This window comes from Lycorma delicatula, chromosome 1 (assembly GCF_047948215.1).
Source record: "Lycorma delicatula isolate Av1 chromosome 1, ASM4794821v1, whole genome shotgun sequence".
NCBI lineage: Eukaryota > Metazoa > Arthropoda > Insecta > Hemiptera > Fulgoridae > Lycorma > Lycorma delicatula.
The window spans coordinates 255,387,582-255,411,541 of NC_134455.1; the positions used below are offsets into that span (position 1 = coordinate 255,387,582).

Sequence of the window (23,960 nt, forward strand, 5' to 3'; positions counted from 1 at the left end):
AGATATCATAGAGGTTGTCAAGGAGAGTAGGCAGAATATTAAAGATAAATAAACTATTAAAAGGCAAACAGGTGATATGACAGAAAAACTCAATGTTATGGTCTGAAAAAAAAGAATCACAATTTACCAGATTTACTGTAGTACAGTTATATATTTATCCAAAACGTGAGATTATCCAAAGGAATGACAAAAGGTATAAGCAGTTGAGAACAATAGGGTTTCTTTTTCAGAGCTTGTAATAAGAGATAAGATGAAAATGAATGAAAATGGAAAGTATTACAATGGTTAAAATAAGAAGTAAACACTGAGTACGTTGGACTCATGAACAGGTTGGTTATAACAGCCTAACACAGTATTGGATTGTAAGGAAGAAGAGAAGGAGATTACACAGAAGTTAGTGTTGTTCAGCTTCCACAGCAGAAAGATTTTATAGAACAGAGATTTGAGACAGTTAGTTTTCAGTAATAATGTAAAGAAAAAATTAGAGAAATATTGTTACTATTTGTTTTAGGAAGATACTATTCTAATCTAAATAAAGTTAATTATATCATCATTCTAACTGGAATATTCATTCTTATGATACTAATTTACTTACTGGGTTAAGTAATTTCAAAACTGCCTCAAGAATGGTCGGCTGACAACTTTTAAAACCAACTCTAAAACTATAATCTTGTTTACAGTATGTTAGCATTATCCATGATTGACAAGTATATTGCTTCTTAACATACTGCAACTACAATAATATTTCGATAAGAGGATTGGTTTTACCAGTCTACATCTCATTTCTGGATGTTGCAACACATGGAAATTAAAGTGATTTCTTTAGGATTGGCACATCATTAATCGTGCGCAGGTGAAACATAACCTCATTTAGTAATATGATTTATTTTGTAGAAATTTATTAAAATAGCCTTACGTTAAAGTTTGTTTATTTTTAAAAAACTATTACAAAATCCTGATGACTTATCAGTTACACACTAGTAATAAAAGTTTGTTGTCGACTTCTTTTCACGTTGTAAATATTGTCACATTAATTTAATTCGGATATCATTTACTTTTGAAGTGAAAGTACAATGACTTTAGACGGAATATGGATTCGCACGCAATAACAATAGATGATTTACCAGATGAAATATTACTACGTATTATTAGATATTGTCATTTAAAAGATTTAATAAATCTAAGAATCGTCAGCAAACGATGGTCATTAATTTGTGGGGATAATGCTTTATTCCGGAGTATATTGTTGTCGAATGATTTAGATTTTAAAGAAATTAAAATAATTCTTGAAATGTTGAATACTTTTCCAATACAAATGAAAATTTTGGATCGAGAGGATTTAAAGTATATTCTTAAGTGTTTTACGGGGTTATCAGTTCGCAGAGGAATATTATCAGAATTTAGTAATGAGCATAATAAAAATATGACCTTGGCCTCTTTTTATTTTGAAAATTGTAAATGTGGTGTAGGAAAAATTGAACATAATGTAAAAGTTACTGGTACTGTAGATTCATGTTCACGAGAGCCTGTCTTCACAAAATGTAGCAAAAATTTTCTTAAAATAAAAAAATGTTGCTGCTATGGTACTTCATTAATATTATTGTTTTTTACTACAGAAATTTCAAATGCTCTTAGGAAAGTATTTTTTAAGAATTTAGAAGAAATAGATATAAGTTACTCTCAGATTTGTTCATCTTGTATCCCATTTTGTTTATGTTATAATATTAAAAAGGTTGTTGAAGGTTGTCCAAATTTAATCAGTTTTAAGTTGAAGAATAACATGCATAGAAATAAAACATTTTGTAAGAGAAATATTAGCTTAATTTATCGTACGCTTTGTCATTCTGCTTCCAGTATGGCTATTTTAAAACTGAGTGCTGAATTTTTGTATGATGTAGATATAGTGTTTACAATATACTTGTGTAATCTTCAGACTTTGCATTTATATTCTGCTAGAAACATTACTTCACTTGAGCCATTTAAGTGTCTTAAACTTTCATCTTTTGTTATAACTGAAAATATTATCATAAGTCCATCAGAATGGGTGGAATTTTTAGGGCGTCCAGAAATGGTGTTAATTGAACGTTTAGGTTTTGATGAGTGTCTTATTGATGATACTGTTTTGTACTGTGTAAGTAGAATGTGTAAAAATTTAACAAAGCTTACTTTAAGTGGTTGTCGTAATGATGGATGTGAGCTGACAAGTGCTAGTTTGCTTGCAGTTTTTAATTCATGTAAAAAGCTTGAAAAAGTTAATATGAATTATGTAGACAGAGAGCTGCAGACAGCAGTCAATTTTTCACCAGATAATATTAAAAGTATAGATTTTGTTGCTATTAATTAGGTTATAATTTTTATTAAAATTGCTTTATTTAAATTTGTGTGTTATATGAATTTCTACCTGTTCTTTGTTTATCCCAGGTTCATTGAAGTTTATTCAAGTACAAGTACATCAACAAAATTTATCATACTTTAATAATTGAATCTGTAATGAGTTAACTGATGATCATTATCCCCAGCTACATTAACTGATTATTTGCAAAATTAATTGCAAGAATCAATGTTTAACTGTGAAATTTTTACCCTAAATTGGAAAAAAAAGAAGTATCAATATTATACAATCTTGAACACAAATAAAATATATCATTATCACATCTACATAAAGATAATTGTAAAGCTCTCAGAATTCATTCGTCATTAATTCTTACCTTCCTTGTTAAGGAATCTGGGAATCTGACATTTTCCAAGTGACATCAGTTTAATGATCAACAATTTCTTTTCAAATAAGAAAAACAATTTTGTAACAAATTCTTTCTCTTATGATTTTAAAAACTGTAAGTGACCTTTTATAGCCAATTCTTTTTTGGCTTCCCTGAAAACTAGATTTAAAGATGGCATCAGTTAAATAGGAAATGCCTAAAGCACCAGCTAAGAGAATTTTTACTGATCTAAGAGTGTAAACATTAATTTTAATATTAATTTGTTATTTATAGTATTTTTTTTTAATAATTTATATAAATATACATTATATGCAGACAGTTTCAGGAAGTTTCTGCTATAGTACTCCTCTTGTCAAAATAATGAAAAAAGTTTATATAAACATAGATCTGGAAACACTTTTTCCCAGAGTTTTCTTGGTCTTCATCTTTCCCTAGTCTGGCAAAAGTTTTCTTATATTTCTGTTCTAAAGATCAAATAATGCTCTACTAAAACTACAAAGATCCAAATAATTGAGTAACATTAATGGCTCTATGTGCAATTTTACATGAGAAATTGAAAAAAAAGTTTCAGTATAGTATCTCCAGTAGTTTTAAAGAAAACTGAAGTAAACCAAAAATTGTCAAAAAGTTTTGATGTAAATTCTGTTGAACTGTTAGTAATCAAATGAAACTTTTAACACATATTTTTTGGGGAATTTAATTCCGGGAAAATATGTAAAATTTTCAAAAGTCCATTTTTATTGCAAACCAAACGATAAAAAATGTTGAAAAGCTTACTGTTAAAATGTAGGGCTACTTCTCAAAATATTATAACAAAAACTACTTACAGTTCCTCCCTCTATGAATCATGAAACCTTGCCATTGGTAAGGGAGCTTGAGAGCTCAGTAATACAGAGTAGCTGGAATGAAGGTGCAACTATATCGGAGAGGTATCTATTGAGAGCCAGAATAAGGAATGATTCCTGAAAGAGGGCAGCAGCTCTTTCAGTAGTAGTTAAGGGTGTGGGTGCCTTGATATGGCAGTTTAAGACGACTTAAACTGCCATATCAACATCACTCAGTCCTCTGAGTGATAGTTTTCCATTGCTTTCAGCTGCACGCTGAAAGCAATGGAAAACTACAGCTGCTTTTCCCAGGAAAATGTAGCTATCAGCATTTTCATATAGCAATGATGAAGGCACTTCCTTGGTGAAATATTCCAGATGTAAACTATTCTCCTGTTCCGATCTCCGGGTGGGGACTACTAAGGAAGGGGTCACTAGAAATTAAAAAATAACATTCTACGAGTCAGAGCGTGGAATGTTAGAAGTCTAAAAAAGGTTGGTAGGTTAAAAAATTTGAAGAGGGAAATGGATAGGAAAAATGCAGATGTAGTAGGAATTAGTGAGGTTTGGTGGGAAGAGGAAAATGATTCTTGGTCAGGTGATTTTAACTCAGCTTCAAATAACGGGCAGGCAGGAGTAGGTTTCGTAATGACCAAGAAAATAGGGAAGAGAGCAGAGTATTTCAAAATACATAGCAATAAAATCATTGTAATAAGTATAAAATCAAAACCTAAACAGATAATGATTGTTATCATGTATATGCTTACAAGCGCCCATGATGATGATGAGATAGAGTGTGTATATGAAGAAATTAAACATAAAACGAGATGAAAATTTAATAATAGTTGGAGATTGGAATGCAGACACTGGAAAAGGCAAGGAAGGAAGTATAGTGAGTGAATACGGGCTGGGCAAAAGGAATGAAAGAGGGGACCGACTTACAGAGTTTTGCACAAAGTATAATTTAGTAATTCCCAACACCCAATTTAAAAATCATAATAGAAGAATATACACCTGGAAAAAGCCAGGCGATACCGCAAGTATCAGATTATATCATGGTTAAGCAAAGATTTAAAAATCAACTTGTCGACTGCAAAACTTACCCTGGAGCAGATATTGATAGCGACCATAATTTAGTGATAATGAAATGTAAATTGGGGTTTAAAAACCTGAAGAAAAGGTCTCAGATGAATCGGTGGAATTTAGAGAAACTTAATGAAGAGAAGGAAAAAAAGATTTTTGAGAAGGACATCGCAAGAGGTCTGAGTAAAAATAGTAGAAAATGTAGAAGAAGAATGGGAGAATGTTAAAAAGGAAATTCTTAAATCAGCAGAAGCAAACTTAGGCGGAACTAAGAGAACTGGTAGAAAACCTTGGATTTCAGACGATATATTGCAGCTGATGGATGAACGTAGAAAATATAAGAATGCTAGTGATGAAAAAAGTAAAAGGAACTATAGACAATTAAGAAATACTATAAACAGGAAGTGAAAACTAGCGAAAGAAGAGTAGATTAAAGAAAAGTGTTCAGAAGTGGAAAGAGAAATGAACATTGGTAAAATAGACGGAGCATACAGGAAAGTTAAGGAAAATTTTGGAGTACATAAATTAAAATCTAGTAATGTGTTAAACAAAGATGGTACACCGATTTATAATATAAACGGCAAAGTCGATAGGTGGGTGGAATATATTGAAGAGTTATACGGAGGAAATGAATTAGAAAATGGTGTTATAGAGGAGAAGAGGAATTTGAAGAGGATGAAATGGGAGTAACAATACTGAGATCTGAATTGAGCATTAAAAGATTTAAATGGCAGAAAGGCTCCTGGAATAGACGGAATACCTGTAGAATTACTGCGCAGTGCAGGTGAGGAAGCGATTGATAGATTATACAAACTAGTGTGTAATATTTATGAAAAAGGGGAAGTTCCATCAGACTTCAAAAAGGGTGTTATAGTCGTGATACCAAAGAAAGCAGGAGCAGATAAATGTGAAGAATACAGAACAATTAGCTTAACTAGCCATGCATTAAAAATCTTAACTAGAATTCTGTACAGAAATTGAGAGGAGAGTGGAAGAAGTGTTAGGAGAAGACCAATTTGATTTCAGAAAAAGTGTAGGGACAAGGGAAGCAATTTTAGTCCTCAGATTAATAGTAGAAGGAAGATTAAAGAAAAACAAACCAACATACTTGGCATTTATAGACCTAGAAAAGGCATTCGATAACGTAGACTGGAATAAAATGTTCAGCATTTTAAAAAAATTAGGGTTCAAATACAGAGATAGAAGAACGATTGCTAACATTTACAAGAACCAAACAGCAACAGTAATAATTGAAGAACATAAGAAAGAAGCCATAATAAGAAAGGGAGTCCGACAAGGATGTTCCCTATCCCCATTACTTTTTAATCTTTACATAGAACTAGCAGTTAATGATGTTAAAGAACAATTTAGATCCAGAGTAACAGTACAATGTGAAAAGATAAAGATGCTACGATTTGCTGATGATATAGTAATTCTAGCTGAGAATAAAAAGGATTTAGAAGAAACAATGAATGGCATGGATGAAGTCCCTTTCAAGAACTACCGTATGAAAATAAACAAGAACAAAACAAAAGTAATGAAATGTAGTAGAAATAATGAAGATGGACCACTGAATGTGAAAATAGGACGAGAAAAGATTATGGGAGGTAGGAGAATTTTGTTATTTGGGAAGTAAAATTACTAAAGATGGGCGAAGCAGGAGCGATATAAATGCCGAATAGCGTAGGTTAAATGAGCCTTCAGTCAAAAATATAATTTGTTTACATCAAAAATTAATTTATATGTCAGGAAAAATTTTTGAAAGTATATGTTTGGAGTGCCGCTTTATATGGAAGTGAAACTTGAACGATCGGAGTATCTGAGAAGAAAAGATTAGAAGCTTTTGAAATGTGGTGCTATAGGAAAATGTTAAAAATCATATGGGTGGATAAAGTGACAGATGAAGAGGTGTTGCAGCAAATCGAAGAAGAAAGAAGCATTTGAAAAAATGTAGTTAAAAGAAGAGACATACTTATAGGCCACATATTGAGGAAGGCATCCTGGAATAGCTGCTTTAATATTAGACGGTCAGGTAGAAGGAAAAATTGTGCAAGCAGGCAATGTTTGGAATATGTAAAACACATTTGTAGGGATGTAGAATGTAGAGGGGTATACAGAAATGAAACGACTAGCACTAGATAGGGAATCTTGAACAGCTGCATCAACCCAGTCAAATGACTGAAGACAAAAAAAAACTTGCAGTTCAGTTGACTTACAGTGATATTAATAAATTAGCTGCTTAAAATCTCCACCTCCATTGTCAATGCAGATTTCAGAAAAACAATTCATGGATGCAACTGCTTTCACCAAAATTCTTTACAGGCAACATTATTCCTTGTAAGAGTTCACTTTCATTATTACATCTTTGAGCATTCACTAACACCTTCAAATGTTCGTATTTAAAGAAAGGCTACAGGATTTAAATTGGGGAATCTGGCCATATTTATGATCCTCCTTATAATGTTTCATTGAATGCTGAATTACATAGAGATCAACCGAGTTGGCCCTTTGTCTAGTTGCAGATATGTGTATTGACAATATCAGAAGGATATCCTCTTAATGCTAAGTAAGCTCATTTTGAAGAAAATTTAGATACACAGTCCCTTAGTCAACAATTACGGACATCAGAACAGTTATTACACTGCACCATGTTATTAAAAACATTGGAAGCCTGATTCAGAGGTTGCATGAGGATTGGCATCATTTTAAACATAGGTGTTTCTTGTATTGTTAATACCATTACACATAAATATTTCATCAATAAAATGTTGTTGTTGCATGGCTAATGCATTATTATTTTCCAATAACCACTGGCAATAAATGATTTCTGATCACAATCTTGTTCTTCCAGATGTTGTATATATTGAAGATTGTATGGAGGAAGAGACCTTTGCAACTTAACATTCCATATCCTAACATAAGGAATTTGCAAACATATGGATAGTAATTGTGATTTGTTGAAGGACTTGATTATAGGTAACATATGTTCACACCTGATACTCTCCAGTTCTAAATTTCAATGAATGACCAACTTTTCTTTCAGTTTTCTGTGAGTACCTGTAAATACATGACTATTAGGATAATTACTTTAGGAAATTGTCTATGCTTTTTCTCAACTGCTTGCCATTGCAGTACTGGGGTAAATAAAATGTATATCTGTATATTCCTCTTTATGAATATTTATACAGCACGTTTCATTATTTAAAAAATTACTAGCAGTAATTTTAATAATTAAAAAAATAATAATGTATGAATGATTAATAACTAGAATAAATAATAAAAGTTTGTATTCTTCTCACTTCTATTTTACATTAAACTTTAAACCAAGATATATATGTTGGATGCAATAATGTTTCATATGCCTAGCTTTTGCACAGGTTGGAAGGAGTTTCTAGATACAGATGAGGGAACTATACTGCTGTAGTGTCAGAATGGGGCAAAACACACACTTTCACACATCTAAGTGCATCCATGCAAATATGATTGAAGACTGAACAGTGTCATACTACCACATAATGGTTCACTCCCCTCTCCATACTGTATATTCCCACTACACCTACTCACCAACACATACCCAGAGGCAAGCAAAATAAACTACATCACATCAACCATCTATGCTTACAAAACTAGCCTTACTGTACAACAATGTTTTTGAAGATATGGAATATTTTGAAATGGAACATAGAACATTAATATTATGTAGGTAAGTGCTCATAGAGCAAAAACAATGCATTAAAAGACAAAAAAACTAAATACTGACTGATAATAGAAAGAAGTTTTAACAATTTATAGCGCAAGACTTTCAGAAATGTTTTATTCTCTTTGGTTTTCAATAAAAATTGAATTTTATATGGTTTTTATCAACTTTAAAATTAGGCTTTGTTCTCTACAATTTGTCTCTTTAAAAAAAAGTTTTATTCAGTTAGTAGCAGTTGTTTAACAAGCCAACTTTGCACCAAACCTTTTGAACAATTTTGGGCTTAAAATGTTTTTCAGAACTACTGATGCTACAATTCTGGAACCCATCTTTTTAATACTTGATGTTAGATTGCACATAAACCGCCAATTATGGTCAATAATTTGCATCTGTAGAGTCTTACTTTAGCATTCTTTGATGTTTAGAGCAACTTTTTCACTAATTTTAACTTGAAAACAAAAGGATTTCCAGACCTTTGTTTATATAAACATTCTCTATTATTTTCATGAGAAGAATAAATCTATAAAGATTGGTAGAAAATTTACTGACGTCAATTTCAGTGTGATTACATTTATTTTCCCATCTAGATAGCTGTAGAAGAGAAAGTATTATAATTGGTCCAATTTGGGAAAATGCGTTTTCACCGGATCTTGACTTGTTTTTATAGTTACAAAAACTGTAGGTAGCAATTGCTTCTGAGCTATAACTTTTTATTTTTTTATTAGATTTTACAGCTCTAAAATTGTAAATATTATCAAAATGAATGTGAAATATTGAAGAAGTAACACATATCTTTTTATGTATTTTTAACCATGTGTGGTGTGTGGAGATAACTGATGTTGACATAAATTACATTTACTACAGATTTCTAAGATCTGGCCTCACCTGCCATAAGGACAATCAAAATTGATTTTAGAGGTAGATAGAGTAGTAAAATTCAAGTCGATATCTATTAAAAATATACAAAAAAAATTTATAGAAGCTGATAAAAAATGCTCATTCACTTCAATTAAATTATTGGGACAAGTGATATCATTCATTTGAAATTGATACTTCATGCCTAAGTCATGACAGATTTTAAATTTTCTGTTGTGAGTAAAAAATTCACATGATTTCTGAAGAGCTATTATTCAGTCCTATTGTTGTTCATTGGGCCAACTTGCAAAACAGTTATGGTGTTCCTACTCTTAAGAAAAGTTGGAAATGAATTTACACTAATCCCCTGATTAATGACATAAGAAAACATTCTATATTTAGAAATCAATGGGCTAGTTGTACAGTCACATCAAATTGAAATTTGATCTGTAAATGCAGTATATGTACCCATAAACAGTTAAAAAATATTTAATTCCTATACACAGTAGGAAAATAAAGATGTCTCCTCTGATTTCTGCTTTAAATTATAAAAATTTACTCAATGTATATATATATATATATAAATATATAAAATTATATATTTATTTAAATTTGAGATTTTATTTATATAAGACACACAATTCTAATTTAGTTGTGGTATAATCTATACTTTTTTTGCAAGCAGTCTATCAGTGAATATTCTTCATTTACAACACATGTTCTTTGGAACACATTGCAAAAAAGGTATAGATTATGCCACAACTGAATTAGAACTGTATGCCTTTAAAAAAAGTAAAGTTACATAAATTTACAATGTAGTAAAAATTTAATTTAAAAAAAGTTACTTTTTTGTTGACAAATGTTATTATAATTTTTAATTGTATTTATTCAATAAATCATTTGAATGATAAAATAACATTTCAATTTTCTTTAACAAAATTATATTACTTTGAAATATACTCAATGTATCAACTAGATTACAGATTGTAACAGAAATATATATAAATATATAACTAATAATTACAAATAAACTCTTAATAGTTGTGCAAATGAAATTTGACACAAAGAGTTACCTCCAAATTTGAATAGAATCCCAAATTTAAATAAATATATAAATTTTTACATATACACTGAGTAAATTCTTTTAACAGTAAAGTAGAAAGCAGGGGAGACATTTTTATTTTCCTACTGTATATAGGAATTAAATATTTTTTAACTGTTTATGACTTCTTTACATAAAAGAACAGAACTATCATACATTACACTAGCCCACTGATTTCCAAATATGGGATGTTTTCTTGAACTTGAAAGTCCAAAGAAACATAACACAATAAAATTTTAGTATTTGTTTTTATCAAAGAATAACTCCAGTTTCAGTATTTGTATTTTGGGTATCTTAATTATCTCAGGAATAGCAACAATTCCACTAAGTCTTAGTGGAAAAGTAAGGAGTTAAGAGGTTTCCTGTTGTTTTCTTCACTTAGCCACACTTACATATAGTTTCCTATCACTATCCAACTTCTACTCTTTTTAACCTAGGATGTAAAAGTCAATCATTAAAAGCAATTTTGATTTGTAAGGAAAAGCAACTTTTAAGCCTCATTAAAAGCAACTCATTAGTTCTCTTATATTTTAGGTGCTCTTTGGAGCATTTAAGATATAGGTCTTGATTATGCATTACAGACATAATAAAAACTGGAAAAGACAGCTAATGCTGTCTTTCCCAGCAGTGGAAATAAAAAGTGATATCATTCACTGATAAATTAAGATAATGAATTTTATTTAGAACATCCTTTTCTGTTTAGAAAACTATATGCACATCTACTTGCAGGAAAAATTTGATCACATTCTAAAGGAAACATTTTTTTAAATTTATTTTATTTTTAATGAAAAAAGTACCGAGTTTTTAAAAAAAAAATATTTTTAGCATTGCAGGAAAATTCAAGTAACATGTCTTCATTTTTAGCATGTCTGTATTTATTGAGTGTTAGGTTTAGAAGGAATTTCTAACTTTTTTTGTTCAGATATAAACTTCATACAGTTGGTGTATGCGAGTAGGTTTTGTTTAAAGAACATACTATTTTTTTATTTTTTTTAAACAAATTATTTTTGAGACTTCTTAAATAAATGGAAGTACACTTCTATGGGTTATTTTTTCATGCTATTTGTGATGTTGCAGATGAGACATATTAATGTCGTAAATTTTGCTGTAAGGAAACTTCTTTTAATTTGAAATAAATACATTAATCTACGTTGTGTTGGTTGTTATTTTCATTAAATTCATAATAAATTTACTAATTCAATGCAGTTTCAATGAATTTACCCAATTCTTCTGAAGTGATATATAAAGGTTGATCCTGTTGTTTTCGTAAAGCAGTTGTCACTGAATTTTAAGTTTCTGTGCTTATACATATGTCCACCTTCTCTGTGCTATGTAATATTTGGTGCAATTAGTGAAATAGGTATTGCATCTTAACATATTGACAATTTCGAATGTATTAATGTAGACCATTGATTCCCAAAGTGGTCCACGGGAGACTCGACGGGGGTCTACGTTGGCGTGACAAAAAAATGGGGGTTCACAATTCGTAAGCGGGGGTCCACGAAAATTCATCTGGTTTCGATAGTGAAGAACTAAAATGTTGGCTTGACTTTGCGTATCAATCTAGGCAGATAATGTTTTGAGATGCTCAGCGAATGTTACTTGTAAAAACTTGCATATTCCATATTCAGTACAACGAACGTGTCGAGATTTGCAAAGCGCCGCCGCTGCCGTCCGTAACGCTTGTTCAGACGTGCAAAGGGACGAAATACGACTTGTGGTGTGTGTGCTAGCGATCTTGCATGAACTTGTTTGATTCTTCACTAATATAAATACAATTGCCAAGGATAAACGTTACGGGCCTCCTCCACCCCGTTCTCCCACCCCGGAACTATCCGACGGTGGAGAGGAAAGCGGGTCTGGCGCTAGGAAGCGCCAGAAACGCCGGGACTCCGCGCCTCCTATGGAGACGGAGCCCGTTGCGGGCTGCAGCAAGGCTGCAGCAGCCGCCAACCCGCAGGCTGATGATGGGGCCCCATCACAGCCTGCTACCGTCAGGCGGGAGAAAATCCCGCCAATTATGCTGGACTGCCCGAAGGAGTGGCCAGCATTAGCGCGCGACATTAAGTCGCGTATCGGGGGACGCCTGGTGGCGAAAAGCACCGGGCTTTCAATCAGGCTGCAGCTGGGCAGCGAGGCGGATTACCGGGCGGTGCAGAGTTTCCTGCACTCCAAGGGAATCGCCTTCCACTCCTTCCAGCTCCCGAAGGATAGGGAGCTGAAGGTGGTTATACGGGGGATCCCCTATGGGGCTGCCCCGGAGGAAATAAGGGAGGAACTGACCTCCCTTGGCTATGAGGTGGTTTCGGTTAAGAAGCTCCTCACGAGGGACGGTCGGGAAACCCCGACCTGCCTAGTGGCCCTTAAGAGGACTCCTTCGGCCCGGACCATATATGACCTTGGCAGTATTTTTTACTGCAAGGTCGCAGTGACTGCGTTTGTGTCACGAGGGGGGCCACCCCAGTGCCACAGATGCCAGAAATTTGGGCACTCTTCGAATTATTGCCAGAGGGCCCAGCAATGCGTGAAGTGTGGTGGAAACCACGACACTTCTGCCTGCGTCAAGCCGCGTGAGGAACCAGCCTCATGCGTCAACTGTAAGGGGCCACATCCGGCCAATTACAGGGGCTGCCCCTATTATAAGGAGCAGACAAATAAAGTCAAGGGACTTAAAAAGCCCGCGACTTTAGACGGCCGCAGCTGGGCCCGTGTTGCCGGTGGGGGAATATCAGCCCCCAAACCGGAGGTGCCGGCACCTGTGGCCAAGGCGGTCGTGAAAAAAGGGGAGGTACCCTCCCCAACACCCGCCAAGCCAAAACCGGCGGCGACCACCAAGAAGGTGGTGAAACAGAAGGCGGCGACAAAGCCGGCCCCGGCGAAGAAGGCCAAAAGACACCCCCAGCGGCAATCCGAAACCGGCTACCCCGTTGGAGACCACTGGCATGGACTTCCTGTCGCAGATGACAGTGAAGGATATCCTGCCAGATATCATGATGGTTTTGCCACGCCTGCTCCAGGCAAAATCTCTCAAGGACTGTATTCAGTCCTTAATAGAGTGCCTCATGACTGTACTGTCCAGGTATGGTTAGGCCCACCCTCAGACTCTTGCAGTGGAACGCCAACTCAGTAGTAGGCCGGACGGAGGAACTATGCCGTCTGGCCGAGGATCTACTGATAGACGTGATACTGTTGTCTGAGACGTGCTTGAACCCAAACAAGCAACTGACCCTTCGGAACTATTTTACATATAGGACGGATAGGCCAGTTCGACCCGGATCTTGCACCTCTGGTGGAACTGCGGTTTTAGCCCACAGACGCCACATGCATACGCGCGTTGTTCTTCATACAAACGTGATGGAGCAAACGTGTGTGCATGTGGAGCATCTGGGCACGGTGTATCGGCTGGTTTCGGCTTATAGCAAGCCGAACGACGCGGTAACCGGCGCAGATCTGGATGCCGTGCTGGAAAATTGGGATGGGCCCATGATACTCATGGGCGACCTCAATGCCAAACACGTGTCATGGAACAGCAGTCTGACAAATCCGAATGGCAGATTGCTGTACGAAAGGGCGAGAGCCCGCCGCTTGGTCGTAGGCCCTGAGGTGCCCACGTTCGTGCATCGCTCAGGCAGATCTAGGCCTGACGTGCTGGATATCGCAATCATGAAGGGGGGTACCCTCCCATTCATGATTGAAACGATAGAAGAGCTCAGTTCGGACCATTCCCCTGTCCTGTTGGAACTAGGTCAGGCAGGGGGTGGCCGAGATCCCCCGCCTATACCCCGAAGGTCAGTTAACTGGAAAAGGTTCTACGAGACCCTCCAGCGGGAGTACAGGTCGGTAAATCCTGAGCTCCTGAACACCCCGGAGGAAATCGACGACACTATCGGGCGCGTCACGTCGTCAATGACCGAGGCCCTGGCAGGCAGCTCATCGGCCAAGACTCGAGCAGTTGTTCGAAACGACCTCCCTCCTCATATCTCCGAAGCCATAACGGAGAAACGACGACTGAGGAGGAGATATCGAATCACCCTGTCCCCCGCTGATAAGCGGGCCTTTTATAATCAAACGGACAGGGTAAAACAACTGCTGACAAGCCATCGAGAGGATTCGTGGAACGAATACCTCGCCTCGGTCTCTGACGACATCTCCTCGGTGTTCAGGCTGAACAGGAGACTGCGAGAAGGGAAGAAGCCTCGCCATCCGGTTGTGGGGCAGCGAGGTTTTCTTGCATACTCGGAGGCGGAGAGGGCCGAGGTATTCGCCGATACCTTGGAGGAGCAGTTCACTCCAAACCCCCCTCCCTCCCCGAACGACGAGCACACAACCGAGGTGGAATCCTTTCTTGTAGATTATTTCTCACAGGTGGAGGACGCCCCTCTAGAGATTGACCAAGTCACTGAAGCGGAAGTTTCCGCAGCCATTAAGGCCACAAGCCCCGACAAGGCCCCGGGTGTCGACGGGATCAGCGCCCGTGCATTCCGGAACATACCGGCCTCCGTGATTACAGCAATTTCGGTGATATTCACGTCCATTTTGTACGTTGGATATTTCCCGAATTGTTGGAAAACGGCCAAAGTCGTATGTTTACCCAAACCGGGGAAAAGCTTACTTTTCCCACGGAATTATAGGCCAATCTCCCTGTTACCGGTATTGTCTAAGTTGTTCGAGAGGATTTTTCTCGAAAAACTGAGGCGATACATGGAGGGAGAAGTGCGGCCCGAGCAATTTGGGTTCAGGGAGGGTCACTCAACTACCCTCCAACTGGTAAAAATAATAGACGACCTTGTCGGAGGCCTGAACAGGAAACGGGTGACTGCAGCCGTTTTTCTGGATGTGGCCTTTGAAAAAGTTTGGCATAGCGGGCTGCTTTATAAGCTAGCGCGATCGGCGATCCCGTACCGCTATGTCAGACTGATGCGGTCATATCTGCTAGACCGACATTTTGTCGTGCGCGTAGGGGAAACGATTTCCTCTACCAGAGAAATAGCCGCTGGGGTTCCCCAAGGAGTAGTACTTTCCCCGTTCTTGTACACTTTGTACGTGAACGATATGCCGCTGTCGGAAGGGGTCAAAACGGCCCTTTACGCAGACGACACGGCATATTTCTACGAATCCGCAAATGTGGATTACGCGGTCCGGAGGTTCCAAAGACAGCTGGACTTAGTGGAACCGTGGCTCGACATGTGGAGAATCAGGGTCAACGGTGAAAAATCGGTGGCCGTGATGTTCACATGCAAGACACGAAAACCGACCAGAGAGCTGGAAATCTCAGGGGAGAAAATCCCTTTTGAGAAAACAGTTAAGTACTTGGGGGTGGTGTTGGACAGGCGGCTTACCTTCGGCGAACATGTAAATTATGCGACCCGGAGGGCTAAGGCAGCCAGAGCCTCGCTATACCCAGTGCTGAACAGTGCCAGCCCGTACCCACTGGCAACTAAGCTTCTCATTTTTCGGCTGTACGTACTGCCGATTCTAACATATGCTTACCCGGCATGGGGGGCAGTGTTGAGCTCCTCGCTTCAAAAGAAGATCGAGGCCGTCCAAAACATCGCGTTGCGGACGATCTTTGGAGCTCCGTGGTTCGTCAGGAACGCCACTCTCCGATCTGATGCGAGATTTCAATCCGTGTCCGAGGTGGGGGTGGCGCAGGCGCGCAGACTGTTCGGGAGAGCGGCTGTGTCCGAACACAGTCATCTTCGGGACATCTGCAGAGAGGACCCAACTCCGACAGTTGTAAGGAAGCGGCCTCACGCCGTACTGGACGAACCACCGTGATGGTGCGGTGCGGTAGCCGAAAATCGACAAACCAGGCTTAGGGGCCTCCATATCGCATGAGCCATAAACGGAATAGTGCGTCAGACGCGTTTCCGGGGTCGCGAGTGAATAGTTTTTCGCGAGTTATATAGTTTGAAGACTTCAAATACGGTAAGTCGCGCATACAACAAAAACGCGGTCTAAAATTAAATTTTTTTTTTTTTTTTTTTTTCTCCGCGTGTGTTTTGTTCTGTTTCTCTTGTTTCAGAAACGGGAGAAACGTGGATGTGGAACGACTCGACGTGCCGTCTCATCCTGCCAGCCGAAAGAAAAGTAATAATTAAATTTTTTTTTTTTTTTTTTTTTTCTTTTTTTTCGTTTGTGTGTTCTGCTTCTTTTGTTGCAGATTCCAACAGCCACCACAAAAAAAAACAAATGGTTTCTTCACTGCGGCCACGCGGTCCCCCCAACCCCTTCTCAGACACACGTGTGTCTGAAGGTTAATAATTACGTGGAGTGAATAATTACTGTTTACTTCTTCCACAAAAATCGCCGCCCCAAAACCGCGATCGCGAATAGGTATCACCATTTGTAAGTTCCCCATTACCTTCCTTTCCTTTCGAGAAAGAAGAAAAAGGGAACGAGCCCAGCAGCCATCAGCCCAGCAGTCGCAAGCCCAGCAGCCACCTGCCCAGCAGTCACCTGCCCAGCAGCCACTGACAGCACAGAAGAGCGAAGAAACCTGCACTTTCCCCCGTTCAGCCCTTCGGGGCTTCGGGAATTACAAGGTTAATGGTATGTAACTTCAGTTACTACCAATTCTTGGAAAGTGCAGGCCAAAGAAGAACGAAGAGGTCTTCGGGAGAAGAAGAGGGAGAAGATGAAGATGAAGAAGAAGGAAGACCAGCCACTCGTCTCAACATCACGGACTGGAGTCCGGATCAGAGCCCAGCAGAGATGCGTCCTGAAGGGCAGCCATACCAGAAGCGGATGAAGAGCTTCTAAACATCCTCTCCTTTTCAAAACTTACAATAAGATAAAATAACCCAGCAATTGCGACTCCTCCGGAAAAGGGGACGCATTGCTCCCTCCTTACAGGTAGTGCCCCGTTGTGGCGTATTCCTGCTAGCCTATTAAAGAGTTAGCACCGAAAGGACTTCAGTGGACGGTCTGAAGGGGAATTACGTCGGGAGGACAGGCTTTATAAGCCTAGCCTTCCGCGGTCGGCCCATGAAATGGGTTCGATAACGCTGGTTTAACAACGGATTGGAATGCAATTAAATCCGTCTTAAATTCACTAAAATAATAATAGACAAAAATTGAAAAATTAGATCCGAGATTAAAAATAACCTTTTAAAAAAAACAACCCCGATTAGAATGATCCAGCAGCAAGGGACTCTGTCCAGGTTCTGCGATAAAGTAGGGAGTAATAGACTCCTGCCAACTTTGCATTCCATTCCATTCCCATAAACGTTACTCATTTGTTTCCAGAATTTCGAAAAGAAAAGTAAAGTGAATAGATGTTAGCGTTTGCCAGTGTGGGAAAAAATAGTAAGTACTTACCTGCTTTTTTGTTATACTTACTTTTATTTTATTTATTGTTTATTTATTTATTTGACAATTTATTGTACACGTCAGTAAACAAAAAATACGTAAGTACAAAAGGCGAGGCTTATTTCTAAAAGAAATCTCTTCCAACCCACCTGCGATAAAGATATATTTATGTTGTAATAAGTATATTTGTAATGTTTGCGTGTAGTAGGTTCGTATTAAAACAATGGGCGGATACTGCTGATGGGGGATGGTTAGTCTTCGCCGCGTCACATTAGGTCAACCGATGCAACGTCTTACAGGCGGTTACCGGTTGCCCTAGTCTGGTTAAAAAAAGGATTAAAAAAAAAAAGGTACGTATTAAAAATTAAATACTGAACAGAGCCATTATTAGAGACTTCCCTAAAAGAACAGAAAACCGAGAAAGGTTGGACTTTTTGTCCCTACTTTATTAGTAATATTTTTTTTACCCGACTGTGTGGTGGTTCACTAATAATTACATACATCTATACAACGTGTTAGAATAAGGGTTACAACCGGGAAATGTTATGTTCAGGATCAGTTTTTAAGTCGATTCTAATAGTTTGTTTTTATATATCTGAAAAAAAATTTAGACCAAAAATTAATAAAAAATCAGTAAAAAGTGGTCAAATCACAATATTGAAACGTCGCGCGCGGCGCGGTCAAAGCCGCGGGGCTACGCTACCTACGCGACATCACAATATTGTAATGTGACCACTTTTTACTGTCTCCGTTTAAAGATTTATTAATTTTTGGTCTAAATTTTTTTTCAGATATATAAAAAAAACTATTGGAATCGACTTAAAAACTGATCCTGAACATACCATTTCCCGGTTGTAACCCTTATTCTGTAACACGTTGTATATTTTCATAAATTTACATACTCGTAACGTGCATCAAAGTAATAAATAAATGATTAAAATTGTAGAGTTGTGATATCAAAATATTGGTTATTTAAAAGTATTTTCTATAGAATTTACAGAAATATATCAAAATATAATTAATGAAAAAATGTTTTACATCACATTAAAATCGGTTCAGCCATTTTCATAAAACTTTATTATGGATCTTACCGATTTATTGCTTTTAATAATTAGAATCAGTTTGCCGCTGGTACTTTATTTCATTGCAATAATTAATTAATCCTATTCTGTTAAAATAGTCATATCCTGTTAAGCAAGACCGCCTTGAGATAACTAAAACAAAGTTTTTTTTTTTATTTACCGGTAGGTAACTGATACGAAACATGGCTGAATCTAAGAAGAAATGTCGACTGTACAGTGTTGATTATTTAAAATTTGGATTTCTTCCATCAAGGCAGACAAGCGATTGGCTATATGCCTTTTGTGCAATGACTCTATGAAACCATCGAAGCTCGAAGATCATCTAAGAAGAAGGTGTCATCCTGATAAAATAGGTAAAGATTTGAAATATTTTCAAACATTGAAGGAAAAATATTAAAAGAGACCTACCGCGCACAGTATGTTCGCTTCAACGTCTGAAAGTAACGATGATGGCTTGCGGGCATCGTACAATATTTCATTACTTACAGCGAAATCTGGAAAACCGCACACCATTGGAGAACAGTTAATTTTACCCGCTGTTGAAGAGGTTTTAAAAACTGTTCTGGACAAATCTCCATTTGACATACTCAAAAGAATTCCTTTGAATAACAACACTGTACAAAGACGTACTGATGAAATGAGCTCAGATATTGAAAGTTTCTTGTGTAATTATCTGCAAACAACTCATTTTTCTATTCAACTGGACGAGTCAACTTTACCTGGTAATGAAACATTATTATTGGCATATGTTCGATTTGTTATGGACGAAGAAATTCATGAAGAGCTACTATTCGCGAAAACTTTGGAGACGGACACTAAAGGTGAATCAATAATGTCCTGAGTGATTTTTTAACGAAAAATCAATTCCATTCACATATTCACATCATTTCGGTGGCAACAGATGGAGCTCCTGCCATGGTCGGGCGATATCGTGGGTTTATAAGCCATCTTAAAAGAATTATACCAGAGGTAACTGCAATTCACTGTGTCATCCACCGACAACACCTAGTAGCGAAAAATCTTAGTGATAGATTGCACCAATCGCTTCAACTTGTAATCAATGCTGTTAACAAGATAAGAAGCAATGCATTGAATACGAGTTTATTTGCCCAATTGTGCGATGAAAATGATGAAGACTTCCAACGATTGCTCTTACATACTGAAGTACGCTGGTTGTCGAAAGGTGCATGTTTAACAAGATTTTACTCACTTTTTGAATCAGTTTTAGAGTTTCTGGAAGGTAAAGATTCAGATTTAAAAGAAAACCTGATCACTTTGAAAGCTGACATCGCGTATTTGACAGATTTGTTCAAAAAATTTAATGACATTAACTTACAATTACAAGGGGACAGTCTCAATTTAATAAAAACAAAGGGGGTAATTTCAGCTTTTCTTGGAAAATTGAAATTTATGAAGCAAAATATTAGTCGGCGTGTATTTTCCCAGTTTTCAAACTTGTCACAGGTAGAATACCTTGATGAGGATATTCAGACATACGTTCAACATTTAATTGCCCTGCATGATGACTTCAAAATCAGATTTGAAGATATTCTGATGATGGAAATACCACCATGGATCATAAATCCATTTGATGAAACGGAAGTGAAGAATGTGATATTACAAGAGGAGCTACTCGATCTTAGCACTAATAAAGAGCTGAAGGTGAAATTTAAAAGAGTGTAACAAACATTTTGGCTGCAGGCAGAAATACCAGAAAAATATCCTGGACTGTGGGGAATTGCGAGAAAGCTTTTGATAGCGTTTCCGTCGTCATATCTTGTTGAAAAAAGTTTTAGTGTCGTTACAAACCTCTTATCAAAAAAAAGGAGCAGATTCAATATCACAGAACGGGGAGATTTGCGCTTATTCCTAACAAAACTGAAGCCAAATATTGATAATTTGCTATCAATCCATCAAGTACATCCATCCCATTAAAATTGTAACTATTATGTGATTGTCATTGTAGAAGTTACATTACATTATTAATGTTTAATTTTAATTATATTACGACAATTTTATTATATTACATTGCAATATAACAATAATAATTAATAGTGTAATGATTACATATTTGAATAAATGCAACACAAAAAATATACTATTTTTCTTTTGCTTTTTACCACTCTGAATGGGAAGTTTTCTAAATAAAATATATGAGAATTGATTGCTTTCTTGTGCTGTGAGTAGATGTCAAAAATGTAAAGTTGGATGGAAGCATTTTTTTTTTGACTGGCCAACTTTACTTTTTTGACATCCACTCACAGCACAGTCAATCAAAAATTAACCAATCAATTCTCACTTTTTTTTCGGAAGCTGTTAGTTCATGGAACTCAGCTGTAACGCAAATTTTCATAGTTAGAACTAATCTTCACATTTTCCGTCGACTGGAAATATGGTAGAAATGTAGCTGCAGGGGTCCACCGGAACCAGCAAAATTTTGAAAGTGGTCTATGAGAAAAATAAGTTTGGGAACCTCTAATGTAGATAATTGTGTTAATCAATGTATGCTTGCTTATGATGGTGTGCAGAGGATCGAGTACCCGGAAGGGGACACTGCAGTCTGTTTTGCTGATGATGTGACACTGGTTGTTGTTAACAAAACAGAAACGTAAACTTGACCCCGTCACATTATGTGCCGGTGCGACCGAAGTCCTGACCTCACGTAAGGTAAAATATCTTGGAGTGTAGCTTGACCACCAAAGGTTGTTCCAGGAGCATGTCCAAGACACAGTAAGCAAGGCTAGGAGAACGGCTGATGCCCTAGACAAGCTGATGTGGAATCGGAGTGGCCCGTCCACCAGAAGAAGGAGCCTTCTTGCTTCTGTCAGTCTGCCTGTTTGGGGTACGATTTGGGCTAGGGCTCTTAGTACTAGGTGAGCCAGGGAGCTCCTGGATGGCTTGCAGCGGGTACTGGCTTTGCAGATCGCATGTGCCTATAGAACGATTTCCAGCGAGGCCATGTTTGTCATTGTCGAGGTGCCGCTCCTGAGTCTCATGGTGAAGAAAAGGGCGATGAGAGAATGGGGTGCTTTGCCAAGTGTTGCTCATGATTGACTTATCGGGCAGTGGCAAGAAAGGTGGCAGGCATTGCAGACAGGTGGATGGATGAGATCCCTCATCCCAGACATCAATACCTGAATAGGGAGGAAGTCCACAAACCTGTTGTATGAACTCACCCAGTTTCTGTGTGGCCACAGGTGCTTTGGCGTTTATCTGCATAAGATTGGGAAAAGAACTTCTCCCCTATGTAGGTTTTGAGCGGTTCTATGTAGGTTTTGAGCGGTTGTCTACTCCCCAGAACATGTGGTGTTCGGGTGTGGGTACTGGTATGATGTACGGTGCCCAGTAGTCAAGGATTTCAGAGAGTAAGTGACTGAAAGCGTGATTACCAAGATGCTTGAGTTGGAGGCTGCATGAAAAGCCATAGCTGCGATGATGGAGGCCATTGTTCATGGTAGGGAGGCGACTGAGGATGAGTAGAGGTTATCTGATCCCAATTCATTCCCCTGCATGTTTGTTTGTGTTTGCAGAGGAGGTAACCTCTTGCAGGGTGGGAAAATGTTGGTTTTAAGATTTCAATAGAAATATCCACTTTGACCATCCCTGAATCCATTTTGACTAGTTACGGCAAAACATCTGTATGTATATACAAACAACTCCAAAAATTTGGATTAAATCCAAAAAATTTGGATTTTAAACTTTTTCTTAACTGCAGTAATAAGCCCTCATTGAGTGCTTCTCAACAATATATCATCAGGGATACTTATTTTAATTGGTTCCAGAGTTATAGCCAAATAAAATTTTAATTAATGAAATATTTGGATCTACAAAGAGAAGGTAATTGGTTTCTTTTTTAACTTTTTTTACATTTAAATATATGTATTTAATAATTATTAACCTGATTGTAAAAAAAAATTATGATAATTCAATAAGAAAAAAAAAATTAAAAATATCATTAGTTATTAATGAAATAAAATTTTATGTACTTTTCATTTAAAAATAATGTGTATATTAAATTTAATAGGTGTACAAGAAAGTCATGTGGTGTCCACATCAGATTTGTTTGTAACACACTTTCTGAAATTTGAACATATGGTCACTAACATAGCTAGACCACCACTATTGATGAAGCACCTACATAAATCTTTGAAAACTCTTCTGGAAGTAGTCTCTACACATTTTGAAAACGTTTTTATTTTTTTCTATTATGTAAGCAACCATTTTCAATAAAATTAATTGAAATTTCTGTACATATTTGATGATTCCAATATTTTAAGCACTCCTCTTATTTGTAGACAGTATTAATATCTAAGTATCAAGCAAATCAGTGAAAAAGTTACAAAATGCTAAACATAAGAAAGCAGTTAATTTGCAATTAATTTATACTTAGTAAATTTTTCATTTATTAATGTACAAAATAATTTGTATTTATTATTTAATTTACATTAGATATATAGATAAAATTAAAATAAAAAATTTTGCTACAGTTGTGTTCAACCCTTGGCGATTCCAATTCCTCGGAATTTTCCTGGCAGGTTTTACAGATTGTGTGCCATTGCCTTCCCAATGTGTGGGAGGGCCAACCTCCAAAGAGCATCGGTATCCAGTTTAGTATTCAAATCTATATAAAAGCAAATGCCTTTACAAGGAATCAAACCTTAGAATTCTCAACTTCAAAAATCAGCTGATTTTGTAATGTCGAGTTTAACCACGGGGATATATATATATATATTTGTGTGTGTGTGTGTATTATTTTTAGTAGATATTTATTTATAGATATTTTTATAATTACTTCTGTGTTCCAATGAGTGTCAAGTTGAGTTACTAATTAAAGTAGTCAGAAGGATAATTTTCTTTAATTTTTCTTCAGTCATTTTGAAAAAAGATTTTAATAATGAACCTGATTATGCATTAACACAACAAAAATCTGGGAATGCAGTAAGACTATCTTTGATTTTTTACCATAATTATAAAATCAGTTATTTACTTTTCAACTCATCAGAAGTGTAACATCAAAAAATAAATTAAAATTGTATCGCATACATATAATGTAATTAATTTTAAAAATCTAAGATAATGTGTGATCCAGACTTCTTCCATTTACAGAAAATCACCTTTTAATAAAACCATTCAGTCCTAATTATATTACTAGCATGTTATTTTCTTGCATGTGTACTTTTAATGTTGACAAAAAGAAAGAGTTGTTATGAAAAGAAATACTTGATATTTTTTTCATGGGGTATAAAATGTTATATCTATATTTTTCATTTGAAAATAAACATTTTA

At 36.7% G+C, this 23,960-nt stretch overlaps 1 long non-coding RNA gene across 1 annotated transcript; it reads left to right on the plus strand.

The window, feature by feature from the left end:
• The first annotated feature begins 629 nt into the window (after positions 1–629).
• Positions 630–22,922, plus strand: LOC142330539 (uncharacterized). Its single transcript, XR_012757800.1, has 3 exons — positions 630–853; positions 7,479–7,676; positions 22,699–22,922. It is a non-coding gene; the product is annotated as an uncharacterized LOC142330539 (long non-coding RNA).
• The last annotated feature ends 1,038 nt before the right edge of the window (positions 22,923–23,960 follow it).